Source organism: Leopardus geoffroyi, chromosome C1, assembly GCF_018350155.1.
Source record: "Leopardus geoffroyi isolate Oge1 chromosome C1, O.geoffroyi_Oge1_pat1.0, whole genome shotgun sequence".
Lineage (NCBI taxonomy): Eukaryota > Metazoa > Chordata > Mammalia > Carnivora > Felidae > Leopardus > Leopardus geoffroyi.
The window spans coordinates 61,393,769-61,418,975 of record NC_059328.1 but is presented as its reverse complement, the minus strand read 5'-3'; positions in this window follow the sequence as shown (position 1 = coordinate 61,418,975).

The following is a 25,207-nucleotide window of genomic DNA, read 5'->3' as shown; positions in this document are numbered from 1 at the left end:
TATCTATATTCCAAGGTCATTATTTTTCTCTTACAGGATTAAGTGGATTCAGCAGTACCTCTAGTTTTGAATAATTTGAAAGCTGGTGAGGCTAAAAGGACCTTACAACTTAGGTCAGCTCTAGAATTAATGGAGAAAAAGGACCTTTAGGTTTCCTCCTAAATTGTCATCCTAGTTCCTAGAGGAGTTCCTAAGACAGAACTCTGTACAGAAATAGTAATGGGTATTTTTATGAAGTATGCCATATGTTGTATTTCTTGGAAACCTGAGTGTGTCATAAGTGTTAAAAGAAGGAAAAGAATCCTGGTGCAAATGACTAGTTCTCTATGAGGAAACACATTGTTCCCAAGGGGCTGCTGATGCCCTTCTCTTTACATCCCTCACCTCCCTTATTAGAGAAGCTGAGATTTCTAAGGACATGGGAGCTTTTCCTGAAACTTCTAACATTTGCTTTAGGAAAGAGCAGGTTCTCTCAGCATGTCACCTTCAGAACACCTACATACACAGCAATAGAGAGAAAAGCTTGTTATTTTATCTTCTGGGCAGAGAGCTTCACTTCGAGTTCTCCCACCTGAAGGGGAAACTGCCAATAAATTCACACCATCATTAAAATAGCATATGATTATTGTGATGATGTCGTTATTCAGTGTAGATAAAAAAAAAAAGAAAGAAAACCAATAATCTTGAAAACAGCAATATCTTTAGTTGTACTGATAGGTGAGCTGTGTGCCATTGAATATCAATAGATATAGCTGAGAAGATAAAAATAGATTTACCTTTACATTAGCAGAGTAGAGAGTAAAGACACTAATGAAAAAGAGCTTCCTGCTCCAAGTAGCCACAGCACGATGCCATGTAAGGTCCAGGGCCAGACAAGCTGTCTCTGCAAAATCATTGACACTGTTAGATTTACCAGTGGGGTCTTTCTTTAGATCTAACTTTTAACAATATGAAAGCATTTACATTCCATCCTCACTAAGTCACCATCTCCACAGTCTTCTAACAATGTGAGCTGTCTCTTCTAGTTTTCTTTCATTTAACTTATGATATGGTATATTAACATTGCCAAAGGAGATACTTTCCAGTTCTTACAATTCTCTTGAACAAAGAGGAGTTCCCTGGGTGAAGGAAAGAAGTTTCCTACAGTCCACGAATTAGATATCATGCCTCAGTTTCCTCAGATGTCAGCTTTCCAGGCATCTTTCATTCTCATCTTCTCTCTCTCAGACCTTTTTCTTTCCTCTCCTCTCTCCCTCTCTCTCTCTCTCTCTTACTTTCTATACTTCTTTACTACACTCCCCAAAAAGAGAGACCTGGGCCTGATATTTTCTGTGGTCCTATAAGCAGTGAGAGGCAAATGTTGTAGATTACATGCACGTGAACAGATGGGCAAGTGGACAGAGCATATTAATCCATGATTTACTAAGAGAAAAACAAAACATAAAACCATGGGGTTGGAACATAGGATATTGACTTTGTTTACCAAAATAAATATTTATTAAAATAACACATTAAAATTTTAGGGGTGCCTGGGTGGCTCAGTCGGTTAAGCATCTGACTTCGGTTCAGGTCATGATCTCACAGTTCGTGAGTTGGAGCCCCGTGTCCAGCTTTGTGCTGACAGCTCAGAGCATGGAGCCTGCTTCAGATTCTGCATGTCTCTCTCTCTCTCTGCCCCTTCCCCACTTGTGCTCTGTCTCTCTCTTTCAAAAATAAATAAATATTAAAAATATTTTAAAAATAGGACACCTGGGTGGCTCCATCGGTTAAGTGTCTGACTTCAACTCAGGTCATGATCTCACAGTTTGTGGGTTCAAGCCCTGTGTTGGGCTCTGTGCTGACAGCTCAGAGCCTGGATCCTGCTTTGGATTCTGCGTCTCCCTCTCTCTCTGTTCCTCCCCAGCTCGCTCTTTGTCTCTCTCTCTCTCTCAAAAATAAATAAAGATTAAATTTAAAAAAAAAAAAATTTAAACACCAGAGTTTTGAAAAATTACAAAGGTTTTCTGAACTCTTTGTATAGAATCCTTACTATAATTTAGACAATATACATGTCCGTATGTTCAACTAAGCCTACCTTGTAAAAAGGAAAAGTGCATAGAATTTTGGTGGGAGGGTAAATGGTGAGAAAAAGTGATGACTTGGTGTCCCATTTACATAGGAAAGCCTGAGGAGAATATACAGCATAAAACCCTTCCCCATTCCACCCCCAAAACTAGAAAGGTTAAATAATTTAAAGATTGTAGACCAATGCACTTAGATTAGAGAAATGTTTTGGGGGTCAAGATGCCTGTATCTATGGATATTATTTTAGATTCAGTAATTTAAAAGTAAGGTCTGTGGCAGAAATCTCTGTGAAAGTGATTCACAGAAGGAAGGCTTTCAGGAGAAATCTGAGTGATAGGGCAGAGGAAGAAACTATACAAAGATGTGGTTTCAAGAGAAACGTGACCCAGGCCTGATCCTAATGGGAGCTCTGGTACCAGAGACTGAGGTGCTGGGCTGTTATGAGCTCCATCAGTTAATCAGTGGCTGCTGGTGGGCCTTGCTAGGGAGTGGGGCATAATATCCCAGGCATCTCCCTGAATAGTTCTTTTTACCCAAGGACAAGCCTCCAAAGAAAAGTGAAGATGTGAACCATTAGCAACCAACACTGCAACAGCTGTGGCATGGATGAATAAGGTGATTGGGGTGAGTATCAACTGAATTGCTATAAGAACATTTTCCAATTCAGTTTAACTCGATAATTACTGGGCATGTAATGTGTTCAAGAAATAGATGTAGTTGATGTAGAGAGTAATAAATAAATATATGATTTCAAGCTTTAAGGAGCTCATAGTCTGATAAATGAGAGAAATATGTACTGAAACATTGAACTATGATGATTTTCAGACTGTGATCATAGTCTGATCTATGTTTGTTGTGAGAGATGTCAGGGACTGAGTCACAAAGAATTCAGATCCACTTATCTTCTCTACCCCCACTTGAAAGGGTAGTTCATCAAATCTCATGGCTTTAAAACCCATCTGATGACTCCCAAATCTGTATCTCCACTTTGAACTTCTCTCTTAAACTCTAGAGTCACACATCCAACTGTCTGTTACACATCTGTTTCTTGAATATCTAATAGGGACCTAAAACTTAACAAGTACAAAGTGGAACCCAATTTTTGCCCTCCCACCCCCCTCAGATACTTTTTCTGCAGATTTCCCCATCTCAGTAAATGACATTTCCAAATTTCTAGATACATAGGTGAAGAATTTAGATTCATTCATACTCTCCTTTTGTAGTGTTCACATCAGCAAACCATGTCCATTCAACCTCGGATATATTTAGAATTAGAGTACCTCTTTCACCTCCACTATTATCACCCTGGTCATCATCAACAATCAGCTCTTTCCTGGATAATGGCCAGAGTACTAAATTGTCTCCAATTACTTTCTTGAACCCTCTCTACCCTCCTATCCCCTGACACATATATATTCTCTTCTCACCAAAGCAGCCAAAATGAGTGGTTCAAAATGTAAGGTATATCATAGCATTCTTCTGCCTTCATCATTGCACTTGAAGAAACAAGACCAAAGTCTTAAAATTGCCTACATGACAAATATGACTTGGTGTATCTAGACTATCTCTCAGAATGGGCCTTAGGGGAGTTTTGGGAAAATGATCATTGGAATTTTTTTTTGTAAGTTGGTTCCTAAGTCATTCTGCAAGTTAGGGCTCAGAAAATGAACCAATACTAGAGTTGGTAAGCTGGCAATTTTGGACATACCACCGTATATTTATAGTTAGGGGAGTGGCCATAATCACCTTTGCAGAAAAATAAATCATAAGATAAGGGGTTTGGCACAGAACCTTTGAGGAACTTCAACTTTTGGTGGTCATGTGAAGGTTGGAAGGACTGGCTTAGGAGATCAGAACTAAATGCGAGGCACCAAGAACAGTAATCGAGAGAGTATAGGTCATAAAAGCTAGGGTTGTATAGAAAACTGAGACTTATTCTGTAACCTCAGGAAGCTATACTAGGTTCCTATATATGTGAACTAACTCAGTGACTGAATTTCATATTTTTGCACTGGATGTATTCTTCAATCATTGAAGTTTTTAAATATAGTTATAAAAGACAGAATGTTGCTACTCTATATTTTCTATAATTGCAAGGTCAAATATTTGTAATAATAGTGATTATATACTTATTGAGTGCTTTATCATACTAGACATCTATCTCAGCAGTTCCTCTTTCCATGTTTGTCCATGACCTTTATTGTGATAAATGCTTTGAACATGCCTAGTTATTTGGTGTTGATTCCAATTTCCAAATAGTTTTTATTATCTCAGACTTCTTACGTTTTCTATTTAGGGAGAAAAATATGGTCATGATATTTGGTCTATACTACTTCTGATTTCTTGGACACTGAATTACAGAGTTTTACAATTTTTACTATATAGAAATCGTAGGAAATTTTCTATATACTTTGAGGTATAAATGAATGAGTACTGGAATTTAAGTAAGATCATTCAAATAGAGTTAATTTTATATATATATATATATATATATATATATATATATATATATATAGTTACAATGAGGTCAAAAGAGATAATATATTCCAATATATTTGGTAAAGGATAAAAATTATATAAGTAAAATTTATCCATTCATCAAAAAGATATTGTAATGCATATTCTGTAGATCACACTCTCATGAGTAAAGAAGTCTCTAGGAATAAATATGACTAAGTGTCTTTCCTCAAGATGTTTTCAGTCTAGTATTGGAAGACAGAGTAATTTTAGCATGAATTTGAATACACTAAGATGCAAAACTTAAAAACAGAGGCACCTGCATGTTTGCTGTGACTTTTTCAGTGCTCAGAAATGGCACTTGCCATATAGAATGCACTCAGTTAATGCTTACTGAATAAATAAGTGAATATCAAAAATGGTAGAGGAATTCGAAGAAATCAATAGATGAAAACAGGTTGCAAAATATAAAACCATATTCAAATATCAATACAAGATGAATTTTCAAAGTACAGAAAACCTACTTCTGAGTAAGAAGAAACAATTAAGTTCCCTGGACAAGTGGCCTGTAACTAGACTTTACAGACTGGGCAGATTTTAACAAATAGAGATTAAGATTTATTTTTAGAATGGATGCGTGAGAAAAGCAAAGGTCAAAGGGGTTGACAAACACAAAGATGTTAATGTTTTGCAGGTATTAAGAGTATCTAATTGGAAAGCTTTAGAAAACAAGGTTATTTTAGTATAGGTTTTGGCCAGAACACAATCATCAATAAGTAGGCTGAATTCACAATCTAAAGGAAAACTGTTTTTTTTTTTCAACGTTTATTTTTTTTTTTTATTTTTGGGACAGAGAGAGACAGAGCATGAACAGGGGAGGGGCAGAGAGAGAGGGAGACACAGAATTGGAAACAGGCTCCAGGCTCCGAGCCATCAGCCCAGAGCCTGATGTGGGGCTCGAACTCACGGACCGCGAGATCATGACCTGGCTGAAGTCGGAGGCTTAACCGACTGCGCCACCCAGGCGCCCCAAGGAAAACTGTTTTTGATCAGTTGAGTATACTGAGAAATAGGAAGCTATGCATTTGAAAAAAATAGTCACGCTGTGGTGAAAAGATAATTTGATTAAAAGTTAAGACATTTTAAATTAGTCATATTGGATAATTAGAAAAATAGCATTAACTAAATGTTGACTAAATAGGAGCTCTCATTCCCACTGGAAAACCTATTAAGAAAAAGGCTATAAACTATGGAGAAATGTTTGCTATTTGTCACTGTTTAAATAACTACTGCATTGACTGAAATGTTTAAAGAACTAAATATTTTTCTACACTCGCAGCCACCTGGTGTGTTGCTAACAGTTAGACAAAGGCAACCTTACGGAAACATATTTATCACGACACCCCATGCAGTTCCAGCCACAGACAGTTCAACTCCAACATGGATATTTCCCTTGGGCTGTAAAATTTTGTCAGAAAAAAACTCCCTAGGGGAATTAAACTTCTTCTTTCTTTTTAATTGATTTGGGTTTTATAGTTATTCAATTATTCTGATGTTCAATAAACTTTTATTAAACCTACGTGCGCCTAACTAACACCAGCCCAGGCACTGTGGGGGTAAACAATAGAGTTTTCACACAGTGTTTATAGATCCCTAAAATAGAAACATTATGTCTACCCTCGGTGGCAGATAAACTCAGAGAGACATTTTTCTAATTATTACTACAGATGATATAAATTTTTTCTTCATTATGTCCCTTTTGATTTCAGTGCCAGAAACATGCAGAAGTGACAATTAAACACAAACTTATGACCAGTATCACAATCCATTTACTTTAAAGATGAATGAGGTGAAAGATATAATCACACCACATTCAGATCTAGCAATAATCTACTTTCCCAGGTTTTGCCAAGAAAACTTCTTATATGATATTCACTTAATGTGTAAGCCCATTTTAGGGCAAGTTAAAAAAAATACAGATGGATATAAATCATAAGATAAATTATCTTCAATCCAACTTCACAAAAATAACACTGTTCATATTTTGTTGAATTTCCTCCTGATAAATCTAGCATTTAAATTATTCGAAAAATAGGAATAAGAAACTACCTTTGTTTCCAACACTTTTTTCTTCATGATATAAATAAGTACAGGCTTCCCCCCCCCCCTTCCCACCCCTGCCCGCAAACTCCAGTTCACCTTATCCACCCAGAAAACAGGCAGAGCTAAAGTAAAACAAAAGCATTTATATGGGGTCTTAGAATTGCAATTTAGGAAGGAGAGATTTAGGTGGCAGCCCAAATTGTGTCCCACTAGGGAACAAAAGTCAGAGGTTTTTAAAGACAAAGGGAAATGTTTTTATACCTTGTTTACAAAGAATTTTAATTGGTGTTGGTGGCAGAAAACTAATCTTGACTAAATATAACCATTTGCTGAGCTTCTCAGTAAGCACAAGTCTGTTGCTGTAGGAAGCTGCAGATGTTCGTGTAGAATCCTTGGAATATTTTTGGTTGGCCCACTTCAAAAGTTAATGGTTTCCGGGCGCCCGAGTGGCTCAGTCAGTTGATTTCGGCTCAGGTCATGATCTCAGGGTAGTGGGATGGAGTCCTGTATTGGGCTTCTCACGGACTATGGAGCCTGCTTAGGGTTCTTTCTTTCTCCCTCTGCCCCATCTCCCCTGATAGTGTGCTCTCTCTTTCTCTCTTTCTGAAATAAATAAAAGAAGATTAATGGTTTCACCTGCAGGGGATGTGCCTAAAGACTATCTCCTCGCTGGCCTACCATCTCCGTTTTAAAAGCGCTTGACATAGTGACCCCCATTTCATTTCACCTTTCACAGTCCTAGGAAATTACCCTCTCTAGAAATGGTTATAGCATTCCTGCCATTTCCTCAGATTTACCTGTCTTTCTCTATCTGGCTCTCCCTCATTTTGTCTTCATCTCTTTACCGAACTATCTGCAAGTGTGCATTTTGTTTTTTTAATAACTGGGGATTGTGCTATACATAATAATCTGTAACTTGGTCTTTTCATTTAATATAGTGGCAATACATTATTTCAATATACAGAGATACAACTTATTCTTTGTAGTGGCTACATAATGTTCTATGACATGGATGCCTCACAATTTATTCAACAGTTCCCCCACTGTTAAACATGTAATTACTAATGTTCGTTATTACAAACAATGCATATAAAACTGTATGGACATATATAGAATTAGTGAGACTGCTAAAACATAGCTGCTCCCCCTTGAAATTTTATTGAAATTTTGAAATTATCTTACAAACATTTTATTTTTTTCTATTGTTTAGTCTATTCATTTATTTTACACTTACTTTTTGAGATTCAGTAATGTGTCAAATCCTAATGCTGCAGATATACTGTTGAGTAAGATACAAGGTAAGCCTACAGACTGGAGTGCATTGAGGTCTAGGTAGCAAATTTATACATTGTGACAAATACTTCATGGAAAGAGAAGAAAACCACTTAATCTGGTCCAAAGGACTAAAAGAACTTCAGGTGGAGATATAATTTGAAACAAAGTTAGCCAAGTGAAATTGAGTTAGAAGAAAATAAACTAATAATACTTAAAAGCATTTATTAAGGTGATGAACATTCAGGATTTCACTCTGATTATTTCTGGGTATATATATATATACATATGGTGTGTGTGTGTGTGTGTGTGTGTGTGTGTGTGTGTGTGTGTATGGTGTGTGTATATATATATATATATATACACATATATATGTGCATATATATATGTGTGCATATATATATATACATATATATATATGTGCATATATATATGTGTGCATATATATATATACATATATATATGTGCATATATATATATGTGCATATAGATATATATATATACATATACATATATATATATATATATATATATATATATATATATATATAGTACCTTAGTACCTTAAGGAAACACTAGGCCAGCCTGCTCGAACACTTTCCAGGTGACAGCCTAATAAAAGGGGATTATGGGATTCAAACTTAACTTTGGTTGAGTTTTATTTAATTAATTAATTTATTTTGAATGTTTCATTTTGAGAGAAAGAGTATGAGCAGGGGAGGGCAGAGAGAGAGGGAGACACAGAATTCAAAGCAGGCTCCAGGCTCTGAACTTTCAGCACAGAGCCCGATGCGGGGCATGAACCCACAGACCACAAGATCGTGGCCTGAGAGCCGAAGTCTGATGGTCAACCGACAGCTACCCAGGCTCCCTGACTTGGGTTGAGTTTTATAAAAATGGTCTTGCCTCTCTTGCACCTGATTCTTCTGAACAAAATTTCTTAGTGTCAGTAGGGAGCTACTGGAAAATAATGAAATTATAGCTACTGGAAAAGAACACACTGATTTTGTGGTGCAAGAGTACACTCAATATCTGAGGAGGGAAGGTCTCTCAGCTCCTCAGAAACATGATGGAGAAAGGATCATTAATGCTTATCTGACTTTCAAAAGTGCCTTTGCCCTCAACCTTTGTAATGAAGTAAAATGACCTGTTAGCTCTCTCAAACTTGCAAGCATCTTAAATTGAACCAATCTCTGGGTTGACAATCCTCCACCAGATGACCTAACTTGACCAGTACTTTGATTACCATTCTGCTTAAACTTACTGGGAAGTATATTCTTGATGATTGTGGGAGTTTCTAGAGGAGTAAGTAGCTCATATATACCATGTGTGTGTGTGTATGTATGTGTATATATGTATGTATGTATGTATGTGTATGTGTATATATGTATGTATGTACATATGTATATATGTATATATATACACACACACACCTGACAGTTATTTCTTCACCCAGTGTGGGTTCTCCAATTAGGAAAAGTGTGATGAAATTTGTCCCTGAATTTAGCTGACATGATCATTTTACATCACCTCAGTGGACATTCAAGTCAGCATCAAATCACTGGCTAAGGTTATTATGAATGATAGACATGCCTTAGATATCTTTCTTACTAGGCTAAGTAGATTCTGCAACTGCTAACACATTATGTTGTACCTGCATTGATGCTTTGGGCCAAGTGAAGAGGTTAATATACAAACGTTAGAAAGGTTAATACACTAACTTAAGGGAAAACCCACTGTTTTTCTAAGTTAGACCCTGATATTTTATGGGATCTGTTAAGCTGGAGGGGTCTGGGAACTTGGAAGGCATATCTGAGTTTAGTACTACAGATTGGCCTCATTCTGAAGCTTGGAGCACTGTCTGCAGCATTATTTACATGGTCTATGAGACAAACTGAATGGGTTTGATTCCAGCCTCCATTGGTCAGATTATTCCAAGTGGCTGATGGAATAGTGCACTCAGAAAATTCACTAGACACAAAGACAGTGGCCATGCTCCACCCTAAATCACATTGTTACACCATCTGGCATGATCCAGGGCTTCCAGGCATAGAAAACAGTCCTATCAGACATGGCATTCAAGGGCTTAGAGACTGCCTCCAAAAAGCCAAGGTTAAATTCTTTACTAAACAGTATTCTACCTCATTCTGTCTGTGATTCTTCTCTCCCATATATTATGGCCCAGAAAAATCAGTCATCTCTGACTGTGAAAATTAGTGATCTAGCCAATGTGTGACACTTGGTGATGGGAAACTAATTACTTCTAAGGTAGATCCATTTCATTTTGGGGAAAATATATCATTATTTATACTGAAACTTCATGTAACATATGATACTCTTCTTATCTACCACAGAGCTTTGCATGTAATGATTGCTAAGTACAATTATGCTGAATGAATAAGAATGCATATTGTATTTTTGCTGTACTGTGAACCAGAGTCAAATTTCACATGTGACTGCAACTAAATTTGGACAACAGGTGCATGAGTTAAAAAGCAGTACCCTCTGAAATAAGCAAATGAGGAATGGAAGAGCTCTCACTGAGAAGGAGAGAAGTCTTTATGAAAGTAGGGATTATTTTTTGGCAGATGTTTATCATAGTTTATGTGAACAACATGCTATAAGCTGTGTTCCACTGGTAGCCAGAGAAGTGATAAATCAGGAGCAAGTCAAATAAAATAGTGTGATCTTGTGTTGCTTTTAAGGCAGAGAAGGATATATGATAGATAGCTGACTTTTCAAATATAAGTTAAATATAACTTATTCTTATTGGTAGTAAGATTTATGATTTATGATTAAAGTTAACTGAGGGACACCTGGTGGCTCAGTTGGTTAAGTGACCAACTTTGGCTCAGGTCATGATCTCACAGTTTGTGGGTTCAAACCCCATGTCAGGCTCTGTGCTGACAGCTCAGAGCCTGGAGCCTGCTTCAGAGTCTGTGTCTCCCTGTTTCTCTGCCTCTCCCCTGCTTGCACTCTGTCTCTCTCTCTCAAAAATAAATAAAACATTTAAAAAAGAAAAAAAAAGTTAACTGAAAAAAATGTCTCCATGAACCTAGTTCAAAGAAAATAAAATTAAGATTATAAAAGAATCTTTAGTTTAACTAATACATTCACCTGTATCCACAAGCCAGGTGAATACCTGTAAGGCATTTTGAGCATTGAGATGGTAAACTTGTAATCAATCAGGCCACTAGTAACTTGCAAACGGCACTTCTTTTTCACACTTCAGCTCACTTAGTAGATTCAATTTTGAAGCTAAGCAGTATATTTACAAAATACTTTACAGGCAGATTCCAACATTACACTGATTATTTATTTTTGAGTTTTCCTCCTTTCCATTATCTTTCACAAGCTAATTTTGTTGCAGATTTTTAACGTCCTGGAATCCTATCTTCTTGGAATTGCCATATTTTATTTTTTTTTCCTTTGAGTGACAGGGTAAAATTTGAAACTCATTCTAAAACAGAGTGACACTCGTAAGGATCCTACATCCCCTTATGCAGCTAAAGAATTATAAACCCACCAGTCCCATGTAAGAGACATGAATTAGGTGGATAATAACTAAGGCAAATTTCATGTAAATTAGACATGTATGATTATATTTATATGTTCTCATAAACTATAATTTAAACCATTAATCAAATGAATAAAATATGATTTTACTTTACCTTTTTTGCAGCCTCTTACATAGCTTTTGAAGTTTGATATGGTTAAATAATTGGATCAGATTTTGTATTACAAAATGATGATACTAGTTTGTCATACTTTGGATCTCAAAATAAAGAAGACATTTAAAATAATGATTTTATTTGTGATTTTGGGACGCCTGGGTTGCTCAGTCGGTTGAGTGTCCAACTTTGACTCAGGTCATGATCTTGCAGTTTGTTGGTTTGAGCCCCGCGTTGGGCTCTGTGCTGACAGCTCAGAGCCTGGAGCCTGCTTTGGATTCTCGTGTCTTCCTTTCTCTCTGCCCTCCCGCTCACATTCTGTCTCTGTCTCTGTCTCTCTGTAAAAAATAAATAAATAAACATTAAAAATAAAATAACTTTGTGATTTTTTTTTTATTTTTTTTTCAACGTTTATTTATTTTTTGGGACAGAGAGAGACAGAGCATGAACGGGGGAGGGGCAGAGAGAGAGGGAGACACAGAATCGGAAACAGGCTCCAGGCTCTGAGCCATCAGCCCAGAGCCTGACGCGGGGCTCGAACTCACGGACCGCGAGATCGTGACCTGGCTGAAGTCGGACGCTTAACCGACTGCGCCACCCAGGCGCCCCAACTTTGTGATTTTGATCCACATGTGTTGACTAAACACAGTTTATGGTCATGACTGGGAAAAGTAGCAAAATAATAAATTGCATTTAAAAATATTTATTCATTTATTTAAAAAAATCAAAGGTACAGTTTTTTCCCCTCAAATTTCTTTTGCAGTAAAATATGCATAACAAAATTTACCGTCTTAGCCATTTTTAAGTATACAGTTCAGTTGTATTCAATGCATTTATTTTGGTACAACCATCACCACCAATCATCTCCAACCCTTTCCATCTTGGAAAACTGAAGCTCTGTATTCACTAAGCATTAACACCCCTCTCCCCTCTCTTCAGTCCCTGGCAACCACCATTCTGCTTTCTGTCTCTACAATTTTGACTATTCTAGGTACTTCATATAGTATTTATCTTTTCATGTCTGGTTTATTTCCCATAGTGTAATATCCCTCAAGGTTCATCCATGTTGTAGCATTTGTCAGAAGATCCTTCATATATATGAAGGATCTTCCACTGCATATATATGCTACATTTTTACTTTTCCATTCATCTATGGGTGGACATTTGTATTGATTCCATATTTTGTGTATTGTGAATATTGCTGCTATGAACATGGTTGTAGTACAAATATCTCTTCAAGACTCTACTTTCAGTTCTTTTGGATATATACTTGGAAATAGAATTCCTAGATTACACAGTAAATCCTTGTTAAGCTTTTTGTGAAATCACTATACTGTTTTCCACAATTGCTGTACCATTTACATTCCCACAAACAGTACACAAGGGTTCTAATTTCTTCATACTCTGGCCAACATTTGTTCCTTTTAGTTTTCTTAATGGTAGCTCTCCTAATAGGTGTGAGATAATTCAGGTACACAGTTTTAAAAATTATCTGTAAGTATCATTATGAGAAAACAATGACTTCCTGCCTCAACTTCCCCAATTTTCACACTCCAGAATAAATCTCTGACAATAATTTTTATCAAAACATTTTTTTTTTGGAATTTTTGAAATATTCATTTTTTAGTTAGGTATTTATTATCTGTTACTTCCTACAGTGAGAAAGGAAGATTTAGTTTTCTTCTTTCTTATTACAGATACACACAAATTGATACAAGCACACACACACACTATACCTTCATCTTTTTTCCTATTAAGTTTATATCACCAATTTTGCTCACAGCAATATATAAAGCTTACATTATTAATACTATGTAAATACTTTTACAGCTGGGTCTGGTATAGACTTAAGATTTTATTTTATTTCTTGGCAAACTTTTGGTTTTCTTGGAATTAATAGCTGAGACTTTTTTCCTTTGTTTAATTTCATAAGAATTTTTGTTAATTCATTCTTAAACTCTCACAGAAACATAAATCTCTAAGAAATATTCTCTGCCTGCCTACTAGATTGCTACATACCAATCTAAGAATCTAAGATATAACAGTATCCCATAAAACAATCCCTGACCATTTTGAGCTCACATTATGATTCTTGAGACAGGTAATATACAATATTATAATGTATAAATGTGCTATCTATAATATTAGAAGGGCTAGAAGCTATGAAAGAAAAGATAAGGTGGAATATGATGGATATAATGCAGATTTCATCATTAAATGAGGGCAGATCTCTTTAGAAAGGTAACCTTTGAGAACACATTAAAAGAGGTAAGGGCTGAGTGTAGTCATTATAAGGTACAGTAAAACCTTGGATTACAAGTAACTTGTTCTGTGAATGTTGTGCAAGGCAAGCAAACATTTCTAATAAATTTTAACTTGATAAATGAGCAATGTCTTGCAATACAAGTAGTACATGACACTGAATGTCACATGATCACAAGTGAACAAAGAGTTCTTGAAATTTGCTTTGATATACAAGTGCTTTGGATTACAAGCATGTTTTCAGAATGAATTATGCTCACACACCAAGGTTTTACTGTACCAATATGAAAGCATGCCTGACATATTGGAGAAACCTGTGGCAAGAACTGAGGAAATTAGTAGGTAAATGGTAGGAGGCATTTAGAGAGGAAATGGGGTCGACTTAAGACTTTGACTTTTATTCTGAGGGGGAAAAAGTTTTTATTTTATTTATTTATTTATTTATTTATTTATTTATTTATTTATTTTGAAAGAGAGTGCATGGGAATAGGGGAGAAAGGTAGAAGAAGAGAAAGAACACAGGACTCCATCCCACAACCCTGAGACCATGACCTGAACTAAAATCAAGCATTGGTTGCTCAACTGACCAAGTCACCCAGTCACCCTCATCTCTGCTTTAAAAGTATCTTGACTGCTGTGTTGAATACAGTGGGGACAATTTTTTTTTTTCCTTTGATGTTGGGGCAGAGGAGAGCAGTGTAGAACAGAAAGAAGAGTTAAGAGACAATTCAGGAAATCAGGTGAGATATTTGGTGTTGTTTTCCTGTTGAGACCCTGTTGTTCACGCACATCAGGAACTCTACAGGTTTTGTGTTTTTCTTGAATCATTATTGCTAGGGCTGCCTGCCTCCTCCAGTCTGAATTGCTTAATATATGCATTCAAACTGGGATCTCTTTTCACTATTTATTATCTGGATGATACCCTTTGCCTGCAGTGGATGTCCTGTGAACTATCCAAAGTCTTTTTCTTTTTTGATAACTCCTTCATTTTTGTTGAACAAATATTTTAGTACGTTCTTGAGAAAGGGGTCATGGGAAGTAATTTTTCTGAAGTCTGAAAATGTTTTTATTGCTAACTCACATTCAATGGACACCTTGACTGAGTAAATAATTCTAAATTGAGAATTAAGTCCCTTTAGAATTTTGAAGAAATAGTTCCTTTGCCCTTTGGCTTCCAATGTTGAATTTTTGTGTTGTAGCAATAGAACCTTGGTATGGCTCTTTTTTTTTTTTCTCCCGCTTCTTCCTTGTTGTGCTTTTCAAGTATGGAAATAATTTCTTTCATCTCTGAGAGATGTTCTTATATTATTTATTCTTTAATAATTCCCTTCTCTATGTTTTCTCACTTCTTTCTGTATGGACCTTCTATTATTTAGATGTTAAAAATTTATTGATTTCCTACATTTCAAATATTTTTATTCCATTTTGTAACTAGTTATTTGTTTCAAATTTGGGGAAATATCCTCAATTTTCTTTTCAGCCCTCCAATTGAATATTTTCTTTTGCTATTATATCATGTTAATGTCTTAGAATTTCCTTTCATTTTCTGAATATTCCTTTTTTAATGCATCTTATTTACTACCAGGTACTTACTACTGCCCTGCAAATGCACTAGATATATCCTAATCCATTTACTTTTTCTTCTGGGTGATGAATTCAGCTATGAAGTCCAACAGTGTCTTTCCCATACTTATTGTCAACTGAAGACAGTTTCCCATTTCACTGAGGAAAATAGAAAAATAAGAAAAGAATTTTTACAAGCTCTTACTTAGCACATTTACTCAGATACCACAATCTGGACCCATCTATTTTGCCTCCTACCTGTTACTATAGATGAATCACCCATGTTTCTTTCAAAGACTCCAGATCCTCTCACTTACTCAAAGACATCACTCCAGCATTTCTCACATCTTTTCCCTTTATTATCTTTTCATTCTCCACAGCATCATTCTTAACATATTATCACATGATAATTTATCACATCTTAAAATCTCTTCCTTTCTCCTTCAGGAGACTATTCACTTTCACTGTCATTATAGGAAACATCTTAGAAAATTTGTCCATATGCATGGCTCCATTTTCTCTTAAACCTATGCAAATCAGGCCTTTCTTGCTAATAAGCCACTTTGTGCTCTTGTTACAATTGCTCTTGTCAAGTTGTCAATGGCCTGCTTTTTGCTGATCCCAATGGTCAATTCCTAGCCTTCATCTTAATTGACCTGTCACCAGTATTTGACAGAATGTTTATTCCCTCCTCCTTGATTAGCTTGCTTTAGTTGGCTTTAAGAATCTCACATTCTCTAGTATATTCTCTCAAGTCACTGGCAGATTCTTCTCAATCTCCTCTAATGGTTTTGCCTCATCTCTCAAATTATCTAAATGTGGTGTCCAAAGGCTCAATTTTTTGTTCTCTTTTCTATTTGTACTCATTTCAAGGGTGATCTCATTCCGTTTCGTGGCTTTAAAAATCCTCTACACTTATGGTTTTCTGGCCATATATCTCTAAGCTGGACCTCTCATTTGAACACCAAACATTTTACATATGGCTTCCTTCTTTACATTTCCATTAGAATGTCTATTAGATATCTCAAACTGAATTAGAACAATATTTAAATGCCTGCTCTTTTTCCAAACTCCAAACAAGTTCTATGTTCTACGTATAGTCTTTTCCATTCTAGTTGGTGGCAACACTGTTCTTTCAGATGATCAGACCGAATACCTTGAAGTCAGTTTTTACTCTTTCTTTCACAACTCACACTATGACAAAATACTTTTCACTTTATCTTCAGAGTATACAGGGATAACTAACTTCTTACAAACCAAATGCTATCACTCTGAGCCCAGCCATTATTTTTTCCTTCCCTAGGTTATTGCAATAGTCCCTTTGCTTCCAACCAATTCTTCTAAGGTCTATTTTTAATATATCATTGAAAATAATCTTTTGAAAACTTAGTCATGTCATGTCACTTCTGTGTTAACAGTCATTTAATGATTCCTCACCTTCTTCAGAATAAAAAGCCAAATCCTTACAATGGCTTACAACACCATACATAATTTGGCTTCTCATTACTTATCTGTCCTCTTCTCCTACTGCATTTCCTTTTTGCTCATCTCACCCTATGCAAACAAGACTCCTTGATCTTATTTAAAAACACGATGCAAGCTCTTATCTAATGGTGTTTGCATTTTTTTGTTTATTCTATTTTTTTAAATGTTTTATTTATTTTTGAGACAGAGAGAGAGAGAGCATGAGCAGGGGAGGGGCAGAGAGAGAGCGAGACACAGAATCTGAAGCAGGCTCCAGGCTCTGAGCTGTCAGCACAGAGCCCGACACTGGGCTCGAACTCACAAACCACGAGATCATGACCTGACCTGAACTCTGACGCTTAATCGACTGAGCCACCCAGGCGCCCCATGTTCATTCTGTTTAGAGCAGTCATCCCCAGATGTCTCTATGTCTTGTTCCCTCATGTCCTTCAAGTCTTTGCTCAAATGTCACTTTCAGTAAAGTCTCCTCTGGTTACCCTATTTAAAATGTTGAGATTGTCTCAGCTTCTTGCTTTATGTACTCTATAGTAATTCGATTCCTTTAATATATGATATAATTTATTAATTATCTTGTGTTTGGTTGCCTTCTCTACTAGAATACAAACCCAAATAAGGGAAGACTGTTGGTCTGTTTTGTTTACTGACTTAGAACAGTTTTGTCACTATCTTTCAGTTAACATTTGTTAAAACGATTGAACACAGTACCTTCTCTTATAACTCTGTAGATATTAATTACAAATTTTGGAAGTTTTCTTCTTATTGCCTTGTTTCAGTTTTTTTCTGAGTTTTTTATATTTTATTTTACTGTTTATTTATTTGTTCATTCATTTTTTATTTATCCATTTGTTTCATCCCTTTGGTGTGAAATGCTTTCTTTAAAAGTTTCATGATACATGGCTCACAATTGCATATATATGAGATCAACTATTAAAAATATTATTGCCTTGAAACATCCAGAGATGACCAAATGCTCTATATAGACCATTCCTCCTACAGAAAAATCAGAGAGAAATTGGAGGGAGTTTCACATTTTGGGGACAAAAAAGACTGAGTAAACAATTCTCAGATGTTTGTTGTTTTTATTCTGACTGAGCTCTGATATATGCATGCATAAGCCTCTAAGCAGCCCAAAGGTTAAAATAACTAAATAGAGACTCTAAATAAAGTTTTTAATATCAGTCCTGCTAAGTTAATTGCCTGCTGAACAAAACAAACCAAATCATCATCATACAGAGGAATAGAAAAAAAAACAAAACAAAAAAAAAAAAAAAAACATCCAGAGCCTCTTCAACAAAAATTTCCCTATGTCAAGGGTATAAGCACAAATTACTGGATTTATTAAGAAATAATGAAATGTAACCTATAATTCAAACAAAAGATAATTAAGATCATCAATCCCTACATGGCAAATTTAAGAGAAAAACATTTTAAAGCAGCTTTTATTACTATATTCAATGATACAAGCCAACTATTCTTGAAATAAGTGAACATATATGAAATCTTAGCAGATAAATAGAAATTGTAAAGAAGGATCAATTTAATGTTTATTTACTTTTGACAGAGAGACAGAGTGTGAGTGGGCTAGGGGCAGAGAGAGAGAGGGAAACAGAACTCAAAGCAGGCTCCAGGTTCTGAGCTATCAACACAGAGCCTGATGCAGGGCTCAAACCCACAAACCATGAGATCATGACCTGAGCTAAAGTTGGACACAACCAACTGAGCCACTCAGGTATTCCAAGAAGGATCCATTTAAATCCTACATCTGAAAAGTAAGTAAAATAAAAATACTTGCATAGGCTTAACAAAAGAAATACAGATCACATTATCTAATCTGAAGAATACAGAGAAAAAACCATGACTCCATACACGAACAGAGCATACATTATCTGTACGATTAAATTTCTAATTTACAAACAATTGAAGTCTCACAATTGGAGGAGTCAGAAAAGGAGCAGAACAAATGATTTGAAAAAATAATTGCCAAAATTTCCCAAATTTAGTAAAAGTCATAAGTTTACAGATTCACAACGTATTGGCTTCAAAGCAGAATTAATACAAAGTAAATGACATCATAGTCAGACTGAGATAAAGATCAAAACAAAATCTCATAAGCAATTAGAGAAAAAGTATACATTAAAAAGGGGACAACGATTTCAGATAACGTGTATTTCTCATTAGCAACAATGGACGTGGGAACAGCAAATTAATTTTGAGAGTGGAGCATCTTAAGTATTAAAAGAAAAAAACCCTATATTTGGAGATAATATTCTTCAACTGTAAAAGTGTAATAAAGCATATTTAAATAAACAAAACTTAATACAATTAATTGCCAACATATCTGTATTAAAAGGGAGTTCTATATAAAGGGATATCAGTCTAGATAGAAACATATACCTTCAGAAAAGATTACAACACACTAGAAATTACAATTTTGTGGGATAAACATAAAATAATTTTTCTAGTTACTTTTTTAAATAAAATATATTGCTTGTATTATGTGGTTTAGAGCATATATAAATGTGATACATGTAAAAACTATAGCATAAATGATGTGGGGGGTGGTAAATGGATATGTTTATGGCATTTTACAATTTACATTAAAGCAGTGCAATATCAACTCTAAGTAGACTGTGAAAGTTGTATGGTATAACCCTAAAGCAACACTAAAGAAAAGATAATCCAAATGTTGTATAGCAAAAAAGCCAGTAGGTGGATTATAATGGAATTATAAAAAAAAAAAATAGTCATTTAACTCAAAAGAAGATAGCAAATAAGGGGAAAAAAGTCATCAGGGACAAACAGAAAACAAATGATAAATCTAAATCCAATGATATAATTAATTACATTAAAAGTAAATAAAGGACAGATATTATCCAAATGAATAAAATCTAATGGGAAGGTCAGTTTATGTGGGCTAGATTTCCTTATTTGCCAGAGTCACCAAATGGCTGTAGGCCTTTACTCTTGGGTCTTCACGTATTTTAGGTAGGAAACATCCTTCTCCGATGTTAGAGGGAGAAGACTCACTGTACACTGAGTGAGACTGAAGTGCTAGCCCTTGCATCATTAAGTAGTCTGTTCTTTAGTCCTGCCCTTTTTAGTCTTGCATTTCCAGGCAGCTGGGTCTGGTGTCCTTGGTGCCAAAAAATCTCTTCAAGGAAACCTCTGACCTTCTGTAAAAACAGGGGTGGGTATAATGCTGTCTGCCAATTTAAAAAAATGACACTTTATCTTGAACAGGCTCATCTTATAAGAGGTGTTCACATAGGACATATTTCGGTAATGCAAATAGTGCTGTTAATAATAATGCTATGAAACAAAGAAGCAGCCCTTTTAGGCAATGGCCAGTGGAAAAAAAAATCTCTGGCTTTGTGTAGCCACATGGTAAGACCTCATTATACTAATACTCTTAGTACCCCCGGACACTTTCTGCCCATTCCCCCCTAATTTTGAAAAAAGGAAAGAACATGTTCCCTCTTCATTTCTTCTTTTTTTTTTTTTTTATTTTTTGTTTTTTGGGATTTTTGGTTTTGTTTTTTGTTTTTCTTTTTCAAAGCCTGCTGATTCTGCAGTGAGGGTGTATTTGATCTGCTTGCTTTCATGCAGGCAACATAGGAGGACAGCTTTTGTGTCATAAGGTGACCTGTGATGGTCTATGCCAGTGGCTGCAACTGTCTGATTAAGGTGGGGCAATGGTTACAGATCTAGAGCTATAGTCTCCAGACAGCTTTAGCAATATCAAAAAAGATGGTTGTTTCTTCTCTGTCTCTGTTTACATGGATCTTATCGCTCATGCCATTTTGTTTAAGGAAAAAGAGTTACTATGTATTGTCCTCTTAAAGTCCCAATAGAAAATACTTTGGTTTTGCATCCAAAATGTAAATGGTATGTATAGCTTATTCATTTGTTTGTTCTCATGGGGAGTATTTTTGAAATAATCATTGTGTTCTCAAAACATAAATTGTCATTTTTTCAAAGTTCATCTTATTTGCTTACTTGGTATAAAAATACCTGCCATTGAGGACTGCTACATACTTAGCAGAATGACTAAAATTAAAAAGTTTGAAGATGTCAAGAAGTGACATGTTTCTGTAAGCCAATATTGGTGGTGGGAGTAGAAATTGGCAAAACTACTTTGGAAAATTGCTTTATAATACCAGAAACAATTATATGTGTATCCTATGACCCAGAAATTGTACTGCCAGATGTATTTCCAAGATAAATAAGTGCATATGTCCACCAAAAACATGTACAAGAATATTCATGACTACTTTTTCTTAATAGCTAAAACCAAATTGCAAATAACAAATGTCCAATGCCAGCAAAATTGACAAAATGCAGTATATTAAAATGGAGCACTACAGAGCAATGAAATAAATAAATCCCTATGATGTGCAACAAGGTGAATCTCATAGACATTATACTGAACAAAAGAAGTCAGATATAAAATTGTGCATACCATATAATTCCATTTGTAGGAGGTTCAAGAATAAGCAAAAGGAATCAACTTGTTAAAAAAAAGAAGTCAGTATAATAGCTTCCTTTGCAGGCAAGTAAGTCATGAGTAGGATACCAGGGGATACCTGGAAACATTTTAGAGGTACTGGAAAGTTCTAAGTCTTAATATAGATAATGAGTACTTGAATGTATGATAAACCTCATAAAACATCAACTTAATCTCTTCATTTTTGTAGTTTAAAATTATCTTTAAAAACTTGATTTCTAAAATATAATCAAATGTAGTCATCCTGATCATATTTTAATATATTGGCAGATAAAATTTCTTATTCTCATATGATTTCATAAAGCCTATATCAGTACTCAATAAATATTTATCAATAAAAACTAATTGAATACAATTAATCATTAAATTTATTATTTATGTTCTACAAATAACAAAATTTCTCATTCACAAAATGAATTAGTGTTGAATTAGGAAGTTAAATTATAACTGCCCTCTTTTAAGGACAAAAACCATTTTTCCTATATAATTGCTTAACTATAGAAGTTAGTATAAAAATAGTGGAATGATAAGGTAGTTTAGACTTTCTTATTTGAATTATTCTTAAAATCAGAACACATATGCACTTGGTACTACAGTATATGTATTAACATAATCCTTACATATGAAAGAGAAGTTAGCTTATTGGTTTAATAATTGCATAATAGTATCTATTATAACATATGTAAGAATTATAATCTTGAGGACTGTTTGTCACATTATATACCTTAATTCAAAATGATCTCATTTATATCTCTTATAAGGGAAACAGAATGTATGGTTGAGTGTTTCACTTATAACAAGACCAATTCCCCAATATTGTCAGTTGTTACTGTAAAACTTCATTGTAATCTACTATCATAAATTATTTCTAATCTACTTAGTTTTTGTTTCAAATTCTTACGTGAAAATTTTAGCCATGTCTTGAAAATTCATAATACGGAAGCCAGATGCTGCCTTTTCGTTTATCTTTTGTTTGTTTTTGTTTGATAGGACAGTAAAACGAAGGAAATGGTAACTGAATGAGGCAAGGTTGTCAACTTTGAAAAGACATGGTAGATTCATATTTATTTCTGTTATTAATCAATTATTAAGCTTTTGAATTTAAGGCTTTTATAATATAAGAAAATGTAGTGTCCATAGTATTAGTTGATGATAAAAATTCCAGGTCTTGTTTTTTTTTTTTTTTAATATACTTCCTCAGAATTTTCCTAACATCTGGAAAAAAATGAATTCATCATTTCTGGTGTTAGAAAAACTTGATAAAATTTAATTATCTGATTAGCTTATCCTACTCCTGTACTTTAGGAAGAATCAGCAGATGTTCCATTTCACGACAAATGTTTCAGAAACATGGCTAAATTTTCATTCATGGTGAAGAACATGACAACAGTACATTTATAAATGAAAAAGATGTCTTTAAAAGAAACAATAGAAAATCTTTCTATGTTTCAGGAGAAGCTATCGAAATATTTCTATTTTTTTATTATATAGTAACATGGTGACCTGAAACGAGTGTAAATGAGTTTCTTTTTTGTCCTCATAACTTTTATTAAAACCAGTAATCCTAAAGGGGCAACTTTCATAATTCATCCAATTAAGTAGGCAACAGTGAGTGAGCACATTTGCCTTCAAGGGGCTTCCAGTCTAATGGTGACAGCAAAGTGGTTACAGTGCAGTGTAATAGCTCCTAAGCAAACCATAGGGCTAAAGTAAAATATTTTCCTTGCACAATCACAGAAAGCAAAACACATAATAGAAGATCATGGACCCAGTTAATCTTCAGTTGAATTCTCAAAGATCTTATATTGATTAAGGGTGACATTTGACTAACAGGCTATGCAGTTGGTTTTAAAATGGTAGATTCTTCAATAAAAAAAAAAAAAGAAGAAGAAGAAGAGGGAGAAGAAATGTTGCTAAAATAGATTCCTTGTCATTGGATCAAATGTTACCTTATATGTTCTGTTAGCTTCTAACATTTTCCATTCTGTCCCCTGAAATTTCTGTCCCATTTACAAGAGTTTCCCTTACATTTCATTCTTTTTCTAGAACATCTCATCTAGTCTGTGAGCTTAAATCCATATGACCCCTCTTAACTTTTCACTGTCCCAAGTAGTTGACCATTCTCCTCTTCCTTTCAGTCTGCACTGTTCCAACAAATATTTCCTGATCACCAACCAGTCGGTTGTTTTTTGGCATGCCAACTGATACTTTGAAGTCGGTATTTATTTAAAAACAATTAAAACTATTCCACTGTAAATGTATTTCATACAACTACTCCTCCCCACACACTTTCCATCATCTTAGCTCATACAAATTGGTTTCTAAGGTATTCACTTTGCTGTGATGAGGACTGTGTACACATTTCAAAAGTTCAGATTACAATTCCTGTAATCATGTTGGACTATTTTTGAACCCAATTATATGATTCATCAAAGCCATTTTTAAACCAATATGAAATATTTATTTGCTGAGCAGTATGTATATTGTTAGGAACATAAAGTTGATTATTTCAGAGCCTCCAACATGAAGGAGCTCATATTGTGAGACAAAGAAGTGAACCAAGTAGTTGGAGTACAATCTTTCATGAAATATGAAAAGAACCTGTTTAAAGGCCTGTGGAAAGAAATTCTTTAGTAAGACATATGCTATTTCACAACCTTGACCCCAATCTAGTTTGCTAATCTGATATCCATACCTTTGCTTCTCCATCTCTCAATTTCTCTTCTTGCCACCCACCAGAACTCCAGACTTTCTCCTTATTGGATTTCTCTCCATTCTCTAAACATGCCATGACTTTTGTAATTCTATGCCATTTTCCATATGGTTCCATCTGTCTGAAATATCTACCGCTCCTTTTGGCCATCTGTCAAACTCCTGTTCATACTTTTTAGCTTAAAAACTAGCAGATGAAAACTTCCTGATACTGGAGAGAGATTGAAATACCAACTCTTTTGTTTTTCCATGCCTTTTGTGTGTACTTCTAGTACTTGTCATCATATTTTATAACAATTTAAATTTTTTTAAAAACTTTTATTCAGTTTTGATAGAGCATGAGTGAGGGAGGGATAGAGAGAGAGGGAGACACAGAATCCAAAGCAGGCTCTAGGCTCTGAGCTGTCAGGTCAGAGCCCATAGCGGGCCAGAACTCACGGACTGCGAGATCATGACCTGAGCCAAAGTTGGTCGCTTAACCAACTGAGCCACCCAGGTACCCCACATTTTATAACAATTTAAAGTACCATCTCTTTAACATATCTCTAAGCTCCTGGAAGGTAGAGACTGAATATACATACGTAGTTCCTGGCACATAATAATTGTTCAAAACTTCTTTATAAAACAAAGATTGACATACAAAAGAGGGAAGATGGGAGAGAAATTCACATCAAAAGAAAGATCTTTTATTCTTACGATGTTCTTTAGGTGCAACTTCCTATTAATAATAGATTAATTGTTAAGTGTAATGAAAATTGCCTCTAAGGTCGTGGAATTTTGTAGACAACTTTGTTAGTCTGATAGGCTAACTTGATCTTTCAGAAACAACCCTCAAATTTGAATGGCTTAACACAAAAAAATTTATTTTTTGTTCATGTAAATTCCAATGTTGATGTTCCTATTAACTAGTTCTTCAGGGTGGCCCTATTCCATGTGGTATCTCTCACAAATTCAAGCTCCATCCAGCTTATGAATTTGCCATCTGTAAAACAAGGTTTCTAAATTTGTTCAAAATGGAAGAAGAGCTTGTATATTTAATCTCTCAGCCAGGAATTGACACATATCATTTCTGTTCATATTTCATTGGCTAGAATTTGTCACTTGGCACTATCTA